Genomic DNA, 22,984 nt, shown 5'->3' on the forward strand with positions numbered 1-22,984 from the left:
AATCTAAACTGTTGTTGGCATATATCATGATACAACCACTTTGGAAAATAGTTTCAAAATTTTTTTAAATGAAAAATATGTTGCAGTTACACAAATAGCCATTTTATTCTAGGCATTTCACCAAGAGAAACAATCCCTATGTTCATACAAGGACTTGTATGTGAATTTCATAGCAGCTTTATTTTTAAGAATTGAAAACAGTGGAAATGTTCATCAATGTCCATCAATAGAGCAAAGACAATTGGAGATTCTCAAAGTAATGATGCCGAGAAAAGAAAATCCAGGCCATGAATAGTATATACTGTGTGATTCCATGACTACAAAAAATCTAGAAAATACAAATTTATATATAGTCACAGTCATCAAATATATGGTGTGATTTTAGTGCCTTCTTCTGTGCTCCCATAGCTTCCTACACTTGGATCTCCGAGCATTTCTTACACCATGTGAAAATATGAACTCTTTCTCTTTATTCTGTCTTACTAGAATAAGAATCCTTGAAATTTTATGGACATTTGAACTCTCAGTTATTAGCAAAAATTCTATCACACAGTAAGTTTCCAAATATAAAAGCCAGAGTTTTACAATGACTTCGAAGCTTTTACATGATCTAGCCACTCATTTAACCTCTGTGACCTCTTTCCCTGCTACTCTTCAGTCACTCACAGTGGCCTCCTTGCTATTCCTCAGATATGCCAGGCATGATCCAACCTTATGGCCTTCAAGATAGCCAATTCCTTTGTCTGGAGTGACCTTATTGCTGATAGTTCTGCGCAAATTCATCACCTTCCCATACATTTGTTCAATTGTCACCTTCATTGTAACTACCCTGATCTTTCTATTAAAAGATTTAACTCCCCATCCCCTGCCTAGCAACCTTGATTTTTCTCACCCTGATCGAATTTTTCTTTTTCCCCATTGTACTCTTCCTTTTTGAATGCACTATGCCATTTTTATTAAGGTTTATAGCTTTGAATTGTCTCACCCATTAAAATAAAAGTTCTACAAAGCCAAGTATTTCATTTACCAGTGTAGTCTGAAGTAATATCTGCCATATAATAGTTCAGTAGACAACTGGTAAATTTCAAAATAAATCAATGTTGAGAGTATACTGAATTTCATAAGTCATTTCAATATTTTTTTCCAAAAAATAAACTACATAAAACATACTTTAAATTTACTTTCAAAATATTTTATAGCATATAATGGACAATATACATAAGCCTAAAGAAACAATCCTATAATTAACCATTTCATACCTACTTAAAAACTGCATAATACCACACTCTTAGATCCTCTTTGAATGCTCTAAAATAACCCTTCAAAGGAAATACATTTTTAAAACTCACAGATTTTTTGGCAAATAATTTAATAAAATAAAAGTTTCATTCATCTATGTAGATCAAAATAAATATTTTTAATAAGCATGAAATTATAACTCTGAAGTGTGCTAAAATGAAACCACCTGCTAAGGGTGAGAGAACAAAAATAAACATCCTTTTTCCAAATAAGAGGAATTTATTACCTTTGAATCAAAGCATGTGGATTTGTTTTAACTGGCAATAAAGCAATATGGAGACACAAACCATAGAAAGTCATATTTTAGATTTCTAAAAGACTTCTAAGTGAAGAGTATACATTTTTTAATTGCTACATAATGCTACATAATGACAAGATGACAGGTTGTGACAAATAGCATTTTAAAAGCTCTACTCATAATGGAACGAAAGATGTCATTTCCCTATAATTTTATATATGTCTTTAATTTACTATATCTGGATACAACATATTACCAAACAGATGTTCATCAAAGACTAAATCATTTTTAATGGAACATAATAATTTGAACCTACATCTATTAATCATTTTTTTCGATCTAACATTTATAGTCTCGCTAAAAATTTTATCAGTTGTTGACAAAATTCAAAATAAATAGGATAAAAAGTCGTGTTTGGAAAAGTAGATTTTTTTTCAAATTTGCATTTAAATGAAAATATTTGCTGATATTTTTAAAACGTTAAAAGTAATTTTATATATATATCTGACCTATCAGATGATATAAAATTTTTGGAGAAAATATGACATATTTTTTGATCTTGGTTGAAGGTATTAATAAAGAGCAACTGTTTGTATTATTTGTATTGTGATATCTTAGTTAATAAACATGGATAACTGGTATAAAATATGTTTTTTTAAAAATTTTATTTATTTACTTGACAGAGATCATAGGAAGGCAGAGAGGCAGCCAGAGAGAGAGGAATGGAAGCATGCTCCCAGCTGAGAAGAGAGCCCACTGTAGGACTCAATCCCAGGAACCTGGAATCATGACCTGAGCCGAAGGAAGAGATTTTAACCCACTGAGCCACCCAGGTGCCCTAAAATATGTTTTTTTTTTAATATAGAAGTATAGTTCTTGCCAAAATATGGAACTAGCTGGAACTGAATGCCTCCTTCAAAGTCAGCTCTGGAGAAATTATGCCAGTGTAATATGGAACTATTTCAGATATTAACCAAAAAGAAAGAAATGATGATAAATTCCTTAAAAGACTCAAAGTTGCCCTTGACTGGTATGTTTCAAGCTCTATTCCTGGTTTGAAGACAGGTTTTAACAGGCCTGTCACTGTAGAAATCCACTAGATGTTTAGAGGCTATCAGAACTTTACAAAAACCTTGAAGGGGTAAAGACTTGAAAATTCTTTAGAGAGATTAGCTCCCTAAGGCATTATTCCTCCACACATTTTCCTCCAATCAATTAAGACTGATGGATGAGGGGCACCTGAGTGGCTCTCTCATCACGTGGGTGGTGGGTTAAGCCTCTGCCTTCATCTCAAGTCATGGTCTCTGGGTCCTGGGATCCAGCCCCACATCGGGCTCTGCTCAAAAAGAAGCCTGCTTCCCTCCCTGCTTGCCTGCCTCTCTGCTTACTTGTGATCTCTCTCTCTCTCTCTCTTTCTCTCTCTCTGTGTCCAATAAATAAATAAAATCTTTAAAAAAAAGCTGATGGATGATAAATTATGAAAACTGCTCCCTCCAAATGATGCTTCTTCATAAGGATTTAAGAATTTAAAATTGTAAGAATTTAAAATTGAAACTTGATCATAGGATTTATCTTATAGAATAAAATCAAGTGAAGGCAGTTATTATTAGTTCTGAAGTATTGGTGATTCTGAATTCTTGGCCTCATTAGTAAATTTATTTTTAAATTCTCCCATGGAGTGGTGATTGGCCTTCAGTCTTTCATTGATATACATCATTGGGTCAAATGAGATGTGTGTGCCCAGAACTATATATAATCTTTTTTGTATTTCACTGGAGATGGCATTTCTGAGTTTTGTTCAATTGAATTTGGACAGATGTTTTAATAGTCACTTCTAGAGTTGGCCCTGGAGAATATCTTCCTTTTTTTCTCTTCCCGATTCTCTGAAAAACCCTGACTAATTCACATTATCACAGTAATATCACATTTCAAGTTTTTCCAAACACTAAAGCTGCAAAATAGAAGGAAGCTACTCAGAATGGAATACTATTATGAATGATTGAGAAAGAAAACATTATTATAATTAAGCTACCAGGTTTCAATGTATTTTATTGTTGCTTAGAAAATCCTAGCATACCCAGACTTTACAGAGATTTGATGATCCTAAGAAGAGCTGAACTCATGGACCAAAATAACTATGCACATAAAAAGTACAATTACTTACCTAAAAAATATGATGTGGTTAACTTTATATGCCAATCCAAGTGTTATTGGAACAGGAATTAAAAAAATAGCTTAGGGGCGCCTAGGTGGCACAGTGGATTAAGCCACTGCCTTCAGCTCAGGTCATAATCTCAGGGTCCTGGGATCAAGTCCTGCATCAGGCTCTCTGCTCAGCAGGGAGTCTGCTTCCCTCTCTCTCTCTCTGCCTGCCCTCTGTCTACTTGTGATCTCTCTCTGTCAAATAAATAAATAAATAAAATCTTAAAAAAAAAAAAAAGAATGACTGTACTTTTAAAAAATAGCTTAAAAGGAGCGCCTGGGTGGCTCAGTGGGTTAAGCCGCTGCCTTCCGTTCAGGTCATGATCTCAGGGTCCTGGGATCAAGCCCCACATCGGGCTTTCTGCTCAGCAGGTAGCCTGCTTCTCTTCCTCTCTCTCTGCCCACCTCTCTGCCTACTTGTGATCTCTCACTGTCAAATAAATAAATAAAATATTTTTAAAAATAGCTTAAAAGTATATGATAAAATAATGATATACATATACAAGGAAAAGAAAGATACTATACTGTGAATATAAATTAAGTGAAAATTGTTGAAATAAAGAATACAATAAATGGAGACTAAGATGAATATAGCTGTAAAATGAATAAATGAGTTGGGAAAAACAAACAAATTAATGACTTCTGCCCAAATACAGCAGAAGAGAAAAAAAAAATAAAGAAAATATTTAAATAAGTACTGAGATAAATTTTGGAGAATTAAAGAAAGATAAAAGATACCAGACTTAAAATGATGCCAAACACGAGATATCAGAAACAAAACAAAACAAAACAAAAACTACACACACTAAAAACCACTCGTATACATTATGGTGAGTTTTAAGAATATCAAAAACAGAGAAGAGCATAAATGATGCCCAAGAGAAGAACAGATCACCTAAAATGTACAAGAATAATACTGACAGCACAATTCTCAATAGTAATAGCATATAAAGAGACAGCTGGGAGTTTTTATAGATGGAAAAGATATTTGAAACTAGGTATTATACATCAATCCAAATTATTGATTAAATTTGAGAGCACAGTAAAAATACAATGAAGCATGTTAGGTCTTAGAACATTTATCACACAGAGACACACATTTTGGAAAACTTCCTTGGAAGACAGCTCAATTTAGATCGAGAAAACAGAATTATGTACTCAAAGGCACATTTTGAAGGAAGGATTGAATATAGTCTGCACTGCAAATATTCTTTAATCGTATGTTCTGAATTTCCTAAATTTAAGAAGTATTTGTTCAAATATTTATCTTTAAATAAATCCTAGGAGACTTTTTCTTGGATTCTGGAAAATCAGTCCATTTGGATACAAATCTTTTTGTCACTGATGGAAATTTTGATAGCCCTTAACTGTGGAATGCCTAATGTATTGTTACAGCAATTGTGATTTGCCAATACATGGGTGATGTGTGTGTGTTGTGTGTGTTTATTTTTATTTTTGATGGTTTAACTCTTCTATGAGATTTTTAAGTAGACATGATTTTAATAAATTATGATTTGTTGAAATTTATCTGAGGTCATATATAATAAAATGAAATTTGTGTGAACTAAAGAAGTGCATCTCCATTTTTTTTGTTTTAAGAGTAGACTGGTCTTTAAAAATTGTCCAAAGAAGTACATTATATTCATTATTAAATTTGATAATATACAATAAAGTATTTATGGTCATACTGGACCATATCAAATTCTACTATTAATTCATATTCATAATTACCATAAGAGGAAAAAGGGATATTTTTCAAAATAATAAAAAATTAGCGTATTTTTCAGAATATGATATAGTGTTATTCACTGAACTGAGGGAACAAATGTCAAAGTCTAACACAGTTTACAGAATGTTTTAACATAAATTGAAATTTAAATCTGACCAAATTTCACAGTTTTAAGTAAAATGATAGCACTTTATATCCTTGAAAAGTGGTAAGTGACCCAAAACATGGCTTAGAAAAACAAATTTAACACTACACTAGTCTGAGATGGTTAAGTTATGGTACAACTTGCCATTGTGTATCATCAAATGGTATATTTTTTTCTTTTGGGCTTGTCATTATATTTTATTTTAGCCATTCTGGTAAGTGTGTAGTGATATCTCAGTGTCATTTTAATTGCATTTCCTTGATGTCTAATTATGTCAAAATATATTACTTTGATGTTTAATGCTCTGAACTTTCTCAGTTCAAGACCATGAAGCCACTTAGGAAAAATACAGTTGCAGAGGCACTCATAGACCAACTCTTATTTCGAAATAAGAAGAAACATTACTACCCATTCCAACAAAAAATAGATTTGTTATGCAGCAGGGATTTTATAAATTACCTGACACAACTTATATAGTAAGATGAAATGGGACAGGCGGCTTCTTGCAGCTATATACAACATCATTTTAATTTCAAATTTCAGTATAATTTTTCCAAGGTATACACAGAATATATATTTAATGTAAATTGTGAACATTTTAAACTCTGTATATGGAAATTAGTCAATTTTAAGTTTATAACAATCAAAATTAACGGAAGTTTATTTTAAATTAGTTAGCTTTCTCTGCATTGCAAGACAGAATAATCAAGAATTGGTAAGAAAAAAGTAATCTCTGTAAAATTACCGGGGGTGCATTATAAAGTGTTCGGTAACCGATCAAACTCACAATTTGGATTGAATGGCAAGTGATTTTTAAAATCTGGAACTCATTGTCAATTTTTTTTTCTTCATTGTGTCTTAATAAATTACTGTGTTCATTTGCATGGAAGTGAAGAAAAATGCATGACATTTCATCTCAACACTAACACCTTTAACTGGCAACTCTGAATGTACTTTACAGCAGTGTAACAAAGTAAAGATCAATGATGTTTCATGAAATATCTGTTATAATTCTCAAGGAGATAGGGAGTTTGTGCAAAAATGCAAATCACTTTGCGACTAAACACATTGTTTATTTCAGCTAATTTTAAGAAAATATGCTGAGAATCTCTCAAAAAAGGAAGCAATGATTTAGGTTTGCCTTCAAAATCCTTATCTAATCCTGAACCAACAGCACATAGTTCAAAGAGCAACTAATTTGAGTAGCTCCAATTTACACATTTCCTAACAATGCTTAATTTAGTGGAATTTCTGTCCAATTATGTTAATTTGATGTAATGAAAGACAAAAGTTCAAAAAGATCATCCTTAATTTATATAGATGCCAAACTCTGCATTTTCTGAATGACGCCCAGGAACGTATTTTCAAAAACAAACAAACAATGCCAGAACCACTATTAGGTCATCTCTAGGCAGAAAGTGACTCAGAGCTTACATTACTCTCTCCCTGAAAGTATACTGTAGGCACTGAAACTACTACCCTGAGTCTGTGCTATCAAATTCCTTAAGTTAGAAAGTTTTAAAACCCGTCTGTGTGGGAGTATTTCATTTACAGATAGAGATTTGGTTGTTTATACATTTTCATACTTGATTTTTAGGGTGTAATAACTATGTTTTAAAATTCATGGTGGTTTTGAATACTGTTGGATAATTGAGCTAAAATGGTATATCCATTCCTCCTAGGAAACAGAAATTATAGAAAGGTAGTGCTTTTCAAATCTGACATCTTTGAGTCATTGCAGTTTCATATAAATGCAATAGGAAAAGTGTCATTCATGTTTATGATATTTTCTATAAATAAATTAGAATGTACTGGAGGCCTGATATAAAGTGGGATGCCTAAACTTCAGTAAGATCTTGTTTTCAATTCAAAATAAATTTTATTTTTTATTTTTTTATAATGTCCCTCAATTTCAGATAAGCACCCCCATAAGGTCCACTCCGTTTTTTTTAAGATTTTATTTATTTTATTTGACAGATAGAGATCACAAGTAGGCAGAGAGGCAGGCAGAGAGAGAGGGAAGAGGAAGCAGGCTCCCTGCTAGGCAGAGAGCCCGATGCGGGGCTCGATCCCAGGACCCTGGGATCATGACCTGAGCCAAAGGCAGAGGCTTTAACCCACTGAGCCACCCAGGTGCCCCCAAAATAAATTTTAAATTGAATTATGCACCTCTAAGTTCAGAGACAATAAACATCAACCAACACAATTAATAAGTTCTATTTCTTGAAATTTCGGGAACATTGATAGTCTCATCTCCTGGAAGAACAACAGCTAAAATTTTTGGTCATGGATTCTTGCTAAAATATCACTTTCCCAAAGAAAATTAATGTTGTGAATTTTTATTGATTGTTATTGATCATGAGGAATATAACAACCACGATAAAAAGAGTAGGAAAAACATGATATCTCATCTGTAAGGGCATGTGGAAAGTAGGAAATGCTAATAAAAATAACTACCATTATTTCCTAAGTTAACATAATATAACAGAACAAAAATATATCAAAACAATATTTTCTTTTTTTTAAGATTTTGTTTATGTATTTGACAGAGAGAGATCACAAGTAGGCAGAGAGGCAGGCAGAAAGAGAGGAGGAAGCAGGCACCCTGCTGAGCAGAGAGCCCAATGTGGGACTCGATCCCAGGACTCTGAGATTATGACCTGAGCCAAAGGCAGCGGCTTAACCCACTGAGCCACCCAGGCGCCCCCATAACAATATTTTCTAGGCTCATTCTGATAACTCTTTTCTACATTCAAATTTAAAGGTTGAGGCATGTGATATATATTACACAAAAAACATCCCAAGGAATTCGTTAAAAAAAAACTTTAATAAAGAACAAATCCAAAGGAATTTCTTTTCTAATTTAATTAACAAATTATGAATTGACTTACCTATTTCATCACAGTGTATCAGGCACCAATAATATTTTTTAATCGTCACACCTGATGCAATAGTTATCATCTTTCAAGACATACTGATCACGAACAAGCAAATAAACAAGAGCACCGTAGCTTAAGATCTACCTGCATAAATATAGGCTACTTCAGACAATCTCTTCACCACAACATAGAAATGAATAGAAATCATACATGCTCTGTATGGACATACAGATGAGATAGAAGGGGATGGATGTTAATATATGCAGAATCTTTATTAATTACATTGTAAACCATAATATGGAAAAACAGAATACAATTTTAGAAATACCCAGGTCACCATCATTGTTTTATTTTTATATGTGTAGATAAGGAGTTTAATAAACGATCCATGACTATTCAACTCTTTATATTTTGAAAATTTTAGTAAAAGTAACAAACCTACCACCTAGAAAATTATACTTATCTGCAACATACAGCTTTGCCAGCATGGTAGAGGAAAAGCAAAACAAAATAAGTAAGAAAAGTTTAACATTTCACAAGAGATTTACTTTTATTTTTTTATTTTTAATTTTTATTTTTCATTAATTATTTACTTCTATTTTCTACTTTATTTTAATGAAAATGTCATGACCATAACATAAGAGCAGAATTAAACCAACATGAGAAATTATTTTTTCATAAGTTAAAATAAACTAGCTTGGTGATTAATTCAAAATTATATTACAAATTTCAGTGTTCTTGAAGTAAGTATCACTGCATAAACAAATGAGTCAGGAGTCATAAACTAATGATGATTCTAAATGTTATTTAGAGAGACATTCTGTACTTAATATATTTCAAATATTCTACACAAGGCAAAGTGGATCCAAGTAATCTGTAGGCAAAATAAGATTTTAGAGAAGTATATATTTCCAACAGTATTTATAAAATATTACCTTTATGTAAGGCATCATCCTGGACTTTGTGGAAAACACACAAAGGAGTAAGAAGTGGCCCTTCAAGAAACATATACAATATCAAGGTTTAACATGAAGCAGCATGTCTTCTCTAAGTAAAAAAAAAAAAAACATTGTACCAACTGACTTTACTGAAACTTTATATTTATTGCTCTCATTTTAGGTCATAGTGTCCTTCTGCATGCAGGCTGCTATAACGGACATGATATAGACTTAATAGCTTATAAAGAACAGGAATTTATTTCTCACAGTTCTAGAACGGAGAAGTTCAAGATTAAGGAATGGGCAGATCCAGGGAGAGCCCACTTCCTCATAGATGGCTATCTTCTCACTGTAAACGTACATGATGAATGAAGCAAGAGAACTCTCTGGGGTCTCCTTTAAAAGGACTGTAATCCCACTTATGACCTAATCACCTCCCAAAGGCCCCTAAGTTTTAATTCTATCACTTCCAGAGTTAGATTCCATAATATGATTTTGGGAGACATAAACATTCACACCATAGTATATATAAACAAAAAAAGACACAAAAACAACAAACAAAAAAATTATTTTAACTACCTATTATTTTCAACTACATAAACTTTTAATTTGTTTCTATATAATATTAAATAACTCATTTGAGTGATTCACTTATATCCAATGCATCTGAGTGCAATTAAATTTGCTTACCCAGCATATCCAGAAGCATATTTCTTCAGACTATCCCATTCCCCACCTTACAGGATTTACCACAATTAGAAGACATGGGATAGAGGATAGATAGATAGATGTATACATAAACACACTTGTACATACACATATGCATATTTTTTCCTGTTAATGATACTCATGCAAATAAAATTTAAGCTCAAGGAAACCTGTCTTGTGTGTTACTTAATATCCAGTTTTTAGTCAACATCCAAAAACAAATAATCCAATAAAACCATGGATAGAAGACATGAACAAGTGTTTCCCCAAAGCACACATTCAAATGTTCAGTAGATACATGAAAAGATGTCCATCATCATGTATCATCAGGAAATTGCAAAGCAAAACTAGAAAGAGATACCACCTCACACCTGTCAGAATGGCTAAAATCAACACTACAAGAAACAAAAGGTGTTGGAGAGGATGTGAAAAAGTAACACTTGTGGGGGCTGCCTGGGTGGCTCAGTGGGTTAAGCCTCTGCCTTCAGCTCAGGCCATGATCTCAGGGTCCTGGGATCAAGTCCCACATCGGGCTCTCTGCCAGGCATGGAGCCTGCTCCCTCCTCTCTCTCTCTCTACTTGTGATCTCTCTCTGTCAAATGAATAAAATCTTAAAAAAAAAAGTAACAATTGTGAACTGTTGGTGGTGATGCAAACTGATACAGCCATATTTGAAAGCAGTATGGAATTTCCATAAAATTTAAAAATAGAAGTCCTTTGTGATCCAACAATCCTGTTGGTGTGTATTTACCCAATGAATATAAGAAAACTTATTCAAAGGGATTCTAGCACCCCTATGTTTATAGCAGCATTATTTATAAAGCTAAGATATGGAAAGCACCCAAGTATCCATCAATTGATGAATAAATAAAGAATAAGTGGTATGTATATACAATGGAATATTATTCTGCCATAAAAAAGACTGAAATCTTGCCATTTGCAATAACATGGTTGGAACTAGACAGTATAATGCTAAAAGTGAAATAAGTCAGTCAGAGAAAGACAAATACCTTTACTCATATATGGAATAAAAGAAACAAAACAAACAAGCAAAGGGGAAATAATAAGACATAGAAAGAGAAACAAAGCAAGAAACAGACATTTCATTACAGAGAACAAACTGATGGTTACTTGACGGGATCTGAAAGGAGTGATGGATTAAATAAGTGATGGGGGTTAATTAGAGCACTTGTCATGATGAGCACTGAGTGCTATATGTTATATTGTACACATGAAACTAATACAACAAAATATGTTAACTAACTGGATTTCAAATGAACATTTTTTAAAATCCCAGTTTTTAGCTCACATTCTGGCTTACAAAAGGGATTTAGTCAGGAATTTGGAGATTAGTTAATGAACAAATAAGGGGTGAACAGGCAGTTGTTAGATAAAATTACTATCCTTTCTGGCATTATCTTATACCTTTTATCTAGAAGTATTTTTAGCACTTTAGACTCTTCCTAATTTATTTTGAGTCATTAAACAAAAATTTCCTCAAAGGACCTTAGACTCCATCCAATTTGAGCAACAGTGTGAGAGAGGAAATGGTGTCAGGAGGAAAAAAAAAAAAAGATGAATCTACTTTTGTTTACTAGTGAATGCATAGTTCTTCCACAGAAGAAGCTCTAAATGGAAAGGGCTCCAGCTTTATATGTGTTCAGTCATATGTTCAGAAGTAGGTAACACTATCAAAAAATATAAAGCATCTGAGATTATTTTCCCTTATTTGAAAGCTGGTGTATGAGTCTGCCGTAGTTTCTTGGCTGTTGATAGAAGACGCAGACTCATGGTTCAGAAATAATATAGTTTATTATTCACAGCAATAGAGGTAGCCAGAATATTAACAGTATTTGTGTATGTGTGTGTATTTGTGTGTGTGTGTGTGTGTGTGTGTGTGTAGGGGTGGGAGTTATATATCAGTTCTGAGCCTCAGTACCCACAAGAAGAATCAAAACAGAGGCAGATAATATTTGCAAACACAACAGGTTAAGTTAAAAAAAAAGATACTATTTCTGTCTTCCAAGTCTATTCAATACAACCATCTTCAAAGGATGGCCTAGAACAAATAATAAATGCAGAAATGTAAGCAACCAATTGAAAAGTGTCTCCCAAGAAACATACTTTGAGAGTCTTCATTTGACAAAAATACTATAGGATATTACATGGATCAGGTGCATTGAATACTGGAAGGTTAAAATTACAAGGGACCAAATATTTTTAAGCAGTTCTGGCATCCAGTAGAGTTCAAATAGGTTTTATAAGATTGAGGAAAGAAGCCATCAAAACCTGGGCCCAGGGGCCCCTGTGTAGCTCAGTGGGTTAAGCCTCTGCCTTCGGCTCAGGCCATGATCTCAGGATCCTGGGATCAAGCTCTGCATCAGGCTCTCTGTTCAGCAGGGAGCCTGCTTCCCCCCCCCTGCCTCTTTGCCTACTTGTGGTCTCTGCCTGTCAAATAAATAAATAAAATCTTAAAACAAAACAAAACAAAAATCCTGGGCCCAATTTTCCCAAAAGTATGATTCTGATTCTAGTCTCTATGATGTTATCCCTTGAAGACAATGCCTCTCATTGAGTTGAATTAGTTTACTAAAGAGCATACCCCCATTTGTTGTAGGAGATGAACAATATGCAAGAGGCAAAATGCCACATGGAAGCCACCTGGTCTTCAGTGGAATATAGAATCAGTTCCTTTGGGATAAATTTGTTCCACATTTGACTTCCCACTTAAGGGAAAATAAGAGTGCCTTCTAATAGATTTTAAATAGGAAATGACAACGGAAGCTTATACAAGATTATAAAATGGGAAATTTCATTTAGATAAGCAATCATTTCAAAGTCATCTTCTTAATATTACAGACTCTTCACATAATCATAATTTTATTTTGGTATTATATGGTAATTTCAAATATAGTAAATATAAAGAATTTACCTCTGTAATTATAGCGAGTCTGGTCATAGTTTAATGGCAACAAATCTTCAATTTAGAAGTATGGTCTACCAATTATTAATACATTTGGAAATGGTGTGTCATCTTCACTCCACTTGTCTCACTAAAACAGTGAGCCAAAAAAAGTAGGTCCAAGCTGTTTACTATGGTCAAAATGGGTTGCTTTTGCACTTGGTAAAGAAGCAGTCATATTTTGGAAGAAGAAACTGAGGCTATTAATATTTTCAACTTATTTTCAGAAAAGGAAAGAAAGGATAATCTAAGCTAAAGCCAAAATCTTACACAAGGTGGCAGGAGAATGATCTTTTCCCAGATAAAGGGTTTTTCATCTTAGCCATGTTAGGAGGAAGAAGAGATGAGACATTGTGGACTTGACTAACGTTTGTACACTGTTCAAAAAGTTTTCAAAATAATGTGTATTATTTTTCTTCTTTTAGTTGAGACAAAAACAAACAAACAAACAAAAAACACTAATGAGCTTACTCTTAAAAGGAGGTAAACAAGAAACTAGCAAAGATTGAGTGTTAGGTATTGTCCCCCTCCTTTTCTTTTTAATTATGTTATGTTAGTTACCATACAATACATCATTAGTTTTTGACGTAGTGTTCCATGATTCATTGTTTGTGTAAAACACCCAATGCCCCATGCAATATGTGCACTCCTTAGTACCCATCACCAGTCTCACCCATCCCCACATCCTTCTCATCTTTAAAACCCTCAGTTTGGGGCGCCTGGGTGGCTCAGTGGATTAAGCCGCTGCCTTCGGCTCGGGTCATGATCTCAGAGTCCTGGGATCGAGTCCCGCATCGGGCTCTCTGCTCAGCAGAGAGCCTGCTTTCCTCTCTCTCTCTGCCTGCCTCTCCATCTACTTGTGATTTCTCTCTGTCAAATAAATAAATAAAATCTTTAAAAAAAAAAATAAAATAAAAAAATAAAACCCTCAGTTTGTTTCTTGGAGTCCATAGTTTTTCATGTTTCATTTCCCCTTCCAATCCCCCCACTTCATTTTTCCTTTCCTTCTCCTAATGTCCTCCATGCTATTCCTTAGGTTCCACAAATAAGTGAAACCATATGATGATTGACTTTCACTGCTTGACTTATTTCACTTAACATAATCTCCTACATTCCCATCCATGTTGATGCAAAAGTTGGGTATTCATCCTTTCTGATGGCTGAGTGATATTCCATTGTATCCATAGATCACATCTTCTTTATCCGTTTGTCTGTTGAAGGGGATCTTGGCTCTTTCAACAGAATGGCTATAGTGGACATTGCTACTATGAACACTGGGGTGCATATGGCCCTTCTTTCCAGTAAAATAGAGCTAGCCTATGACCCAGCGATTGCACTACTGAGTATTGACCTCAAAGATACAGATGCAGTGAAAAGAATTAGGTATTGTTAAAGCACAAATGCAGGGGATAGAAGTTATGGTACAGAAGAGGGAAGGGCAACCATATGGCAGAGTAGAATAAAGTAGCTCAGGAAGAAATTAGTCATATCCAGATATTGTAAGGCATGAGGGGTTGGCAGGGAGAGCATGAGAAATCATGAGAGAAGAGAGAGAAAATGGACCAGGCAGGAGAGGTTTATAACATTTTAACATCTAAGGTAAGCATATGCAAAGCAGAATAGGGAAAGAAATAAAAGTTTTTATAAGACTCAATACATAAGGAATAACGTGGAGGACACTGGGAGATGGAGAGAAGTGTGCTGGGGGAAATCGGAGGGAGAGACAAACCATGAGAGACTGTGGACTCTGAGAAACAAACTGAGGGTTTTGAAGAGGAGGGTGGCAGGTGGTTGGGTGAGCCCAGTGGTGGGTATTAAGGAGGGAATTTATTACATGAAGCACTGGGTGTGGTGCATAAACAATGAATTTTGGATCCCTGAAAATAAACTAAAAGAAAAAAAAGACTGACTACAGACATGGAACTCAGTGTAACACAGATATGGAACTCACTGTAATACCAGCCACTTCCCACCGACACACACAGACTATGATAATAATAAATAATAATGCAATTAAGAAAATTTCCTGCCAAATAATTTTTCCTCTTTTTTATTTTTATGATTATTATTTTTATTTTATTTTTAAAGTTTTTATTTAAATTCCAGTTAGTTAAAATAAGGTTAATATTAGTTTCAGGTGTACAATATAGTGATCAACACTGCCATACAATGGCTTAAATAAAAAAATGAAAAAAATTTTTTTAAAGATTTTATTTTTAAATAAAACCTCTACACCCAAGGTGGATTTCAAACGTACAACTCCAAGATCAAGATTTATATATTTTACTGACTGTTCCAGCCAGGCACCCCAACAAATAAAAATTTTATAAAATTGTTGAGTTTGTGGGAGTCTCATTTGCTTAGTCAGTTAAGTGTCTGCCTTTGGTTCAGATCAGGATCTCAAGAGTCCTGGGATAGAGCCCCATATTGCTCATGCTCTCTCTCTCTCTCTCTCTGGCTTTTGCTCTTAAATAAATGAATAAAATATTTTTTAAAAAATTGTTGAATTTGTTTAACTAGTTTTAAACTAGTAGACAGAGATGAAGATAAAGTATGATGTCATGGCACGGAATAATACAACTTACACTTTTTAAAAAAAAATGTGCAATGCAAGTTACCTCACTTCTTTTATCACCACACTGGGACTTTCCCTACTGAGTTGTTGTAATGTAAGGACCTATTTTATATTTTTATATTTTAGCAAGAGGCTTTCATTGAGGTTAACCCTTAAACTGTCCTTGCTCCCCTTCCCCCAGGGGATTCACTTAAAAACAAGTCCTGGAAATCAGCTCCAGGTAACAAAGCCCATATACAAGGGTGGGTCAGGCCAGGTGGAGACATCAATGAGCTGAGGGGGGGGGCGGTGTTTGCATATTGTCTCCCTAGATACTAATGAGTATGCCCCACTCCTCTGCTCTTTGGGAACCTTTTTGGCACTAATCCTAATCAAGGTGTAATAGGCTGGGTCAAATGTCTATACTAGGGTAAATTGAACCTCAATTGGTCACCTAGCCTCACTGTGGAGTTTCCTGTGTGTGTTAAAATCTCATTGGTCACCTGTGCGTGGCCAGGCCTGACTGCATGGCCTTTGCCCTTAAAAGCTAGACTGTGAAACAGCAAAGGGTTGCCTTCTCTCATAAGAGGTGTGGCCCCAAACGTTCGGTTAGATTCTTGATGCTTGGCATGAAATAAAGCTTTGCTTGACCTTTGCTTTACATCAGTCTCGCTCCTTTAATCATAGACCCATTATTGGGGCATAACAGTATTAATCTTAAAGTTATAAGTCCACAATGCATCCATCATCCATTCCACCCCTTAACATTCCCCTTTGGATAGACCCATGATCTAGAACAAGCCTTATTTTATAGTGCCTTGTAGGAGATTTTTGCTGCTGCCTAAATTGCCTACATTCCTCTCACCATTACCACGGAAATTGGGTCCACTGAAACAAAGGGGTAGTGTAAGAAATTAACACTTCCATAAATCTCTTTAAATAATAAAGTATAAGATAGTGATACCTTTTTTTCTGCCACATAACCAATTCTTGCAAGAATAAGGTCATATAAAAGAATTTACAACACATGCTAGCATTATCCTACTGGACCCAGATCATTTGTATGCTTCTCTGTCTCTGAGAAATGTAGTTATTTACATGACTGAAACCTGAAAATTGTTTGATATGACCACTAATATCACCTTCTTTTTTTAAAGCCTGTTTAAGGCTTCTGTAATACATAGGTTTTTTAAAAACTTATTAAGCATCTTGTATATATCAAACACTTTAAAAATCTCTGCTTAAAAAAAAAAAAACTCTACCTCAATGGAACTTTGAGTCTGAAAAAGATACAGGCAATATACAAGGCAACAGATAGAATAATTACATATTTGATTATATACTCTGAGGATGTCACATTAAATTGATATGAAAACGATCAGAAGGATCTGGATTTCTTGTCAAAATTTTTTGCCTTACAAAGAAATTGATATTTAGGGAAAGTTGTTACTGAAAGAGGTCCTGTGTCAACCAAAAATGTTAAATCATGATCTCGCTAAATTTTCCAGTTGTGATCATTGCTTTGTTTAGCTGTCTTCTATTAAGACTGAATTTAGTAATTCAGTCTCAGATTTCAGTAAGTCTTTTTTTAAAAGATTTTATTTATTTATTAGAGAGAGAGAGGGAGGGGCAGAGGGAGAGGAAGAACCAGACTCCTTGCTGAGCAGGCAGCTGATGCAGGACTGGATCCTAGTACCCTGGCATCATGACCTAAGCTGAAGGAAGACACTTAACCAACTGAGCCACCCAGGCACTCTAGACTGTAAACTTCTTAAAGGTAAAAAAGTTTATTCTTCTAGTAGTTCCACAGACATTTCTAACATCCATAAGAAAGCATGTACTGATGTAAAATGCCAGCAAATCAAATTATTTAAAAAAGAAAGAAAGAAAGAAAAGATATATCTGGATAAAGAGAAAAACAGAAAATCTAATAATACATTGAATTATTAGAGCAAAGAGTGGAGGAAGAGAAAATAAATATGAAATAGAGATTTCCACTAAAAGAAAAAAATTGAATAAGGCAGGAGATTTAGAAAATTATTATGACAGACTTGAGAAAAAAATAAAATAGGAATTTTTAGAAAATAGCAATAAATGAAAAGGTAAATTGTTCCTACCTTTATAATATTAGCTGTTTGTTGTTGTTGTTGTTGCTGATTTACCTATTTAAGCTAATAAACAAAGAAAGGTTTCATTTAGGAATAAGGTTTCTATGTATATATATATATTTTTTTTTTCCATTTAGGGATAAGGTATATATATATATATATTTTTTAATTTTAATTGTTAGAAAATGTGTCACAGAAAGTGTTTAAACTTTAAGATACAGATGCAACATGTAATGAACTGCATTGTTTGAACGTCTAATTTGTAAATGCTGTTAGAGGAAACTTGGTGGAAATGTTCCTATGTGCTTGTGTTTCTGGAACTAAGTATATTTATTAATAAGGAATAGTTTAAAATTATGAAATGACCAGGAGTGGACAATTTTCCTAATCCTATCAGCTCTTTGCAGCTCTTTTATTAGCCCCCTTCAGGAATATCAGCTTTTTTATCTAATTAAATTTTATATTAATGTGCTTTTGACTTTTGGCCTTTCTCTTCCTTCTGTTCTTTTTTTTCCCCTAAATTACATGTTTCTGTTTAACAGCTACTATCAATTCTTTGATATGAATTCTCAACATCAATTTACTAACTCCAGAGATGAAGGAGCATCAATATTTAGAAGCGAAGAATACAAAGCCTTGGGCATCTGGATGGCTCAGTCACTTAAGCATCTGCCTTCGACTCAGGTGGTGATCCCAGGGTCGTGGGATGGAACCCCAGGTTGAACTTTCTGCTCAGCTGGGAGCCTACTTCTCCCTCTCCTTTTGCCTGCAGCTCCCTTTGTTTGCGTTCTCCCTCTCTTTGTCAACTAAATAAAATATAATAAAATAATGTAAATAATACATTTATTTATTTATTAAAATGCAATTATTACACAATACATAATGTATTGCATAATTATAATAATGGTTAAATAATTTATTAAATATTTATATTAAATATATCAATTTAATTAAATAAATATTTTTAGAATTTAAAATATTTCAAATTTAGATTATTAAATATTAAATCATTAATTTAATAAATAAATATCTAAACATAATTAAATAAAATAATTTATTTATTAAAATGAATAAAATAATGTTGTCATTATCTCAGCATGTATTTTTAAATAGTCTAAAAAAAAAATCTAATAAAGTCTAAATACATTGAGTTCAGATATTTATACAAGTTAACCCAGACACTCAACCCACAGTTTCAAAACTTTTGTTTTTATCTACTACTCAAAATACGATTTTAATGTATTTATTTGTAACTTTGACATAGCAAGGAAACTTGGAGGAAAAGGAGACATTTGCTTTTAATATTTGAAAATTATTTTGTTGATTTAAAAAAATAAAAACCTTAACACGTGAGCATTTCTTCTTAAATAACACTGTGAAGTTTCTGAGTCGCATTCTATTAAAAGTGCTGATAAAATGGCCTCAGTTACTCATTTAAATTATCAGCTGAATGGGTAACAAATGAAGTAGAGAGCTTTTTAATTATTTATGAATGTATTGCTTGTGGATGGAGTGCCACATAGAGTTACCTCTCTTTTTGGCTTTGTTTTGTGAGCAGCAGTGGAATCTATGAATGAGATTAAACATAAGGACATTCACAGAAATTCTTAATGAACTTCTGGGGAAGGGCAATAAGTGCAAGGAAAAACTGCAGCAAGACTAATTACAAATTTCAAGTGGTCATCGCTTAATTATAGAAGCTTTTAAGTTCCAGTAATATATCTTTTTCATGAGCCTATCATATTGTATTAATTACCACAAACTGCACTCTTGAACACTTATCTTTTCACATATTTCTTATTCTTAGTACTTAAAATTACCCTTATGATTGATAAGTAAATGGATTTTACTGACAATGCATTTATTTACATAAATAAATAATGCTGTTTATATATATAAAAACAATTGAATGTGTTCAATGAATTTTTTTTCAAATTAACATCTTAATTCTACCACATTAGTTACAAATAGATATAGACTTTATAGATTCATCAAATATTTTATTCTCAAATTTATATGTCCTTTGTGAAGTAAATGAAACTGTATATATTAAATATAATCCTATCACATGTAACAGTTACTAGTGCATCCCAGGACATACATAGGTCAGGTCCTCCTCAAGGCATCACGGATAACTGGATTTAACTTTCTATCCTAGGAGTCTTCTGTATATTTCTGTGGCTTTTATACTACAATCAGGAGGAAGAATTCTTTTGCTAAAAGCTTCCAAATGACTATGCGAGTAGATTATTTGTAGACTAGTGATATAATATTATTGTTTAATATGTGAAGCATGATAAAATAAAATGCTATTGCCATATTTAATTTGTTCAGTAAAGCATTCATTTAGTTATCAAGCATTCATTTTCTTTTTTTAAAGATTTTATTTATTTATTTGACAGACAGAGATCACAAGTAGACAGAGAGGCAGGCAGAGAGAAAGGAAGGGAAGCAGGGTCCCTGCTGAGCAGAGAGCCTGATGTGGGGCTCTATCCCAGGACTCTGGGATCATGACCTGAGCAGAAGGCAGAGGCTTTAACACACTGAGCCACCCAAGAGCCCCAAGCATTCATTTTCTTTATACAGAAGAGATAGAACAATATTATATAGTAGAAAAGACAGTAAATAATCTAGAAACCTTGATCATTTTGTTTTGGCAATTTTAGAACATAAAATTAGCTAAAGCTCAAGTGCAAGTTATATTTGTATCATAGGAGGAAAAGTTAATTAAAAGTTTGTTTATTACCATAGTTTAACACTTCAACGAAATGATAACGAGTCCAAAATCAATGAATATATGAAGTATACAATAAAAACAATAATCTTGAGTGTATGTGACTCACTGTAGGTATTGATAGGCTAGAAATCAAAGGGAAAGTATCTATAGGGTTTGTTCAGTTCCATGCTCATCAGATTAATAGGCTTTCTCATATTGCTTCCTTCACCACATTAATTTGTCTAATGAAGTTTTCAAGAGTTAAAGACAGTGATAGGTTCATGGCTGGAGAGAAGGTACAGAATCTAAGATAGTTCAGCAGTGCTTATTATTTAAGAGAAAGACAGCATGGGAGGTGAGGGGTATATCATGCATCCTGTTTTCACTCCCTTTGTGGAGCACCTACCCTGGAGGTCATGTAATAATAACCAATGACCAAAAAACAATAAAAAAACCCAAACATCCATGTGGAAGTGCCATCCCTGCCTGGAGATGAGTAGACTGCTCAAACAGATCCTGGGCAGGCATCTCAGCCCAGGCCTGTGCTGGGGAAGCTGGTTCATGGCTTTGGGCGCAATCAGGAAGCCAGCAAACTGACGGGAGAGTGCAGCCAGGGTTAACAGGACTGATGATCTTTTTGCAGCCAGGCCGCGGGTGGACACCCGCTCAAGAAGCCAGGCTAGGAGGCTGCCCAGCGCCAGCGCTGGCAAAGCTTGCAGCCCCCGGGGCTTCCCCCCGCGCCCCAGCCAGGGCGGGGCCTCAGGAGGGAGGGGGGCGGGGCGGCGCGGAGAAGGGGCTTTGCTAATTGCCAAAGCGAAAAGGGAGCTCGCGGAGGACTCAGGAGGGAGGGGGCGGGGGCGGGTGGAGGGCGGCGGGGAGAAGGCGCTTTGCTAATTGCCGAAGCTGGAAGTGAGCTCACAGAGGATGTGGCTGAGAGTCTGGGAGGAGGTGGAGGGGCTGGCGGAGGAGGGGCGGGCAGCGCCGCGGTGCTGTGCTGCGGCCCATTCGGGACTGCAGGACCCACCGGACTCGCCGCCCGTACGCTCCCATGTGAGGCTCCGCTGTCCCGCTCCTGCTGCCTGCTGCCCCTCCCTGCCCCAAGGCTTCTCCGGACCACCCTCTGCACAGGGGTAAAGTGACACCGCGCCGCGCCCTCACCTGGAGCAGAAAGCGCGGACCCGACCTGGGGGCGGAGAGGGAGGTTGTGGAGGCCCAGCCTCCCGGAACCCCAGGGCACCGGGACCACCCCGGACGCTGCGCCAAACCCGGGTCCTCATGGGGTCGGGCTGGGGACAGCGCCTTGCGCGGTGCCCCCCGCCAGCAGGCACGCTAGCCCCCATCTTTCCACAGCCCCATGCGCCCGTGCTGAGGACCCCCTTCCCTCCCCCGCCGTGGCCCCGCTGCTTTTGTTCTGGACTTGGGATCCCAGGTGGAAACTAGTCCCTCAGACCTCCCTGGCAGCAAGGAGGGCAGGGAGGGATTCTTGGTTTTCTGCCCTGGCTCCTCCTCTCTCCCCATTCACAAGCCTTCTGGCTTCCCTTTCCTCTCCTCATTGTCAGTTTTCTGAAATGGTTTTCTTCTGCATGTTGACCCAAAGAGCTATTTCATGAATGAATATACACGAAACTGAGTTGGGGCCCACCTGTGAGAGCCCACCTGTAGAGGCCTTTCATTAGAATGGTCTCTGGTTCTAGCCTCAGTTCAGAATACTGCATGTACCTGAGGACCAAGTCCAGATGTTTCTTTCATCTCTGACTTGAATTTGAAATCCTCCTCAGACTTCAGCTTCCAGGATTTCTCCAGTCCTTGCTCTCCCACTGTCTTGGTGGGGATCCGCCATGAGTGTTGAACACAGGAATGAATGAATGATATATACCCCAGACTGCTGGGGCTTTGTCTTCTTTTGCTGAGGTTGGAAAGGCTTGGGAGAGACCCCCTGTATGCAGATAGAGAGCTGCATGCAATTGCTTAGATAAACGTGTTCCCCACTTAATTGCTTGGGCATTGAACATTTCACCCTTAACCTGTGGCTTGAGCAGTTAGGAGGAGACAATCTGGAGGTGAATCAGAAGATGGCTGAATGCACATGGTGGTGGTCTGGGTTTGGGAGATTTTTCTGTAGATTCAAAGGAAATATATAAATTCTTCCAGTGGGGAGTGGTAAACTTTTTATCGATGGGAGATGGAAAATAAATGGTCTGGTTAAACTTTCCCGCCCCCTCAAAACCCATTATTTGAAAACACAAAAAGCAAAGTGAAGGGAGAAATCCTCCCACTCCCATTCCCACTCACCTCCATAGCCATCTCCTCTTCCAAGAACCTAACAGACAAGGTGCCAAGAAGTGTTAGGTACCAGCAGTGGTCTCAGATCTCATTCAAGAATCATGGTGAAAGGCTTTCAAATAGATTGTGGGGGAACAGGGGTCCAATTAGGGGGGACAAGTTTAAGGTTTGCCTGGTCCCCTAAAAATTAATGGCACTAGAGAAGATGACCTTTGGGAACTAT

This window comes from Mustela nivalis (genome assembly GCF_964662115.1).
Source record: "Mustela nivalis genome assembly, contig: HAP1_SCAFFOLD_251, whole genome shotgun sequence".
NCBI classification, from domain to species: Eukaryota; Metazoa; Chordata; class Mammalia; order Carnivora; family Mustelidae; genus Mustela; species Mustela nivalis.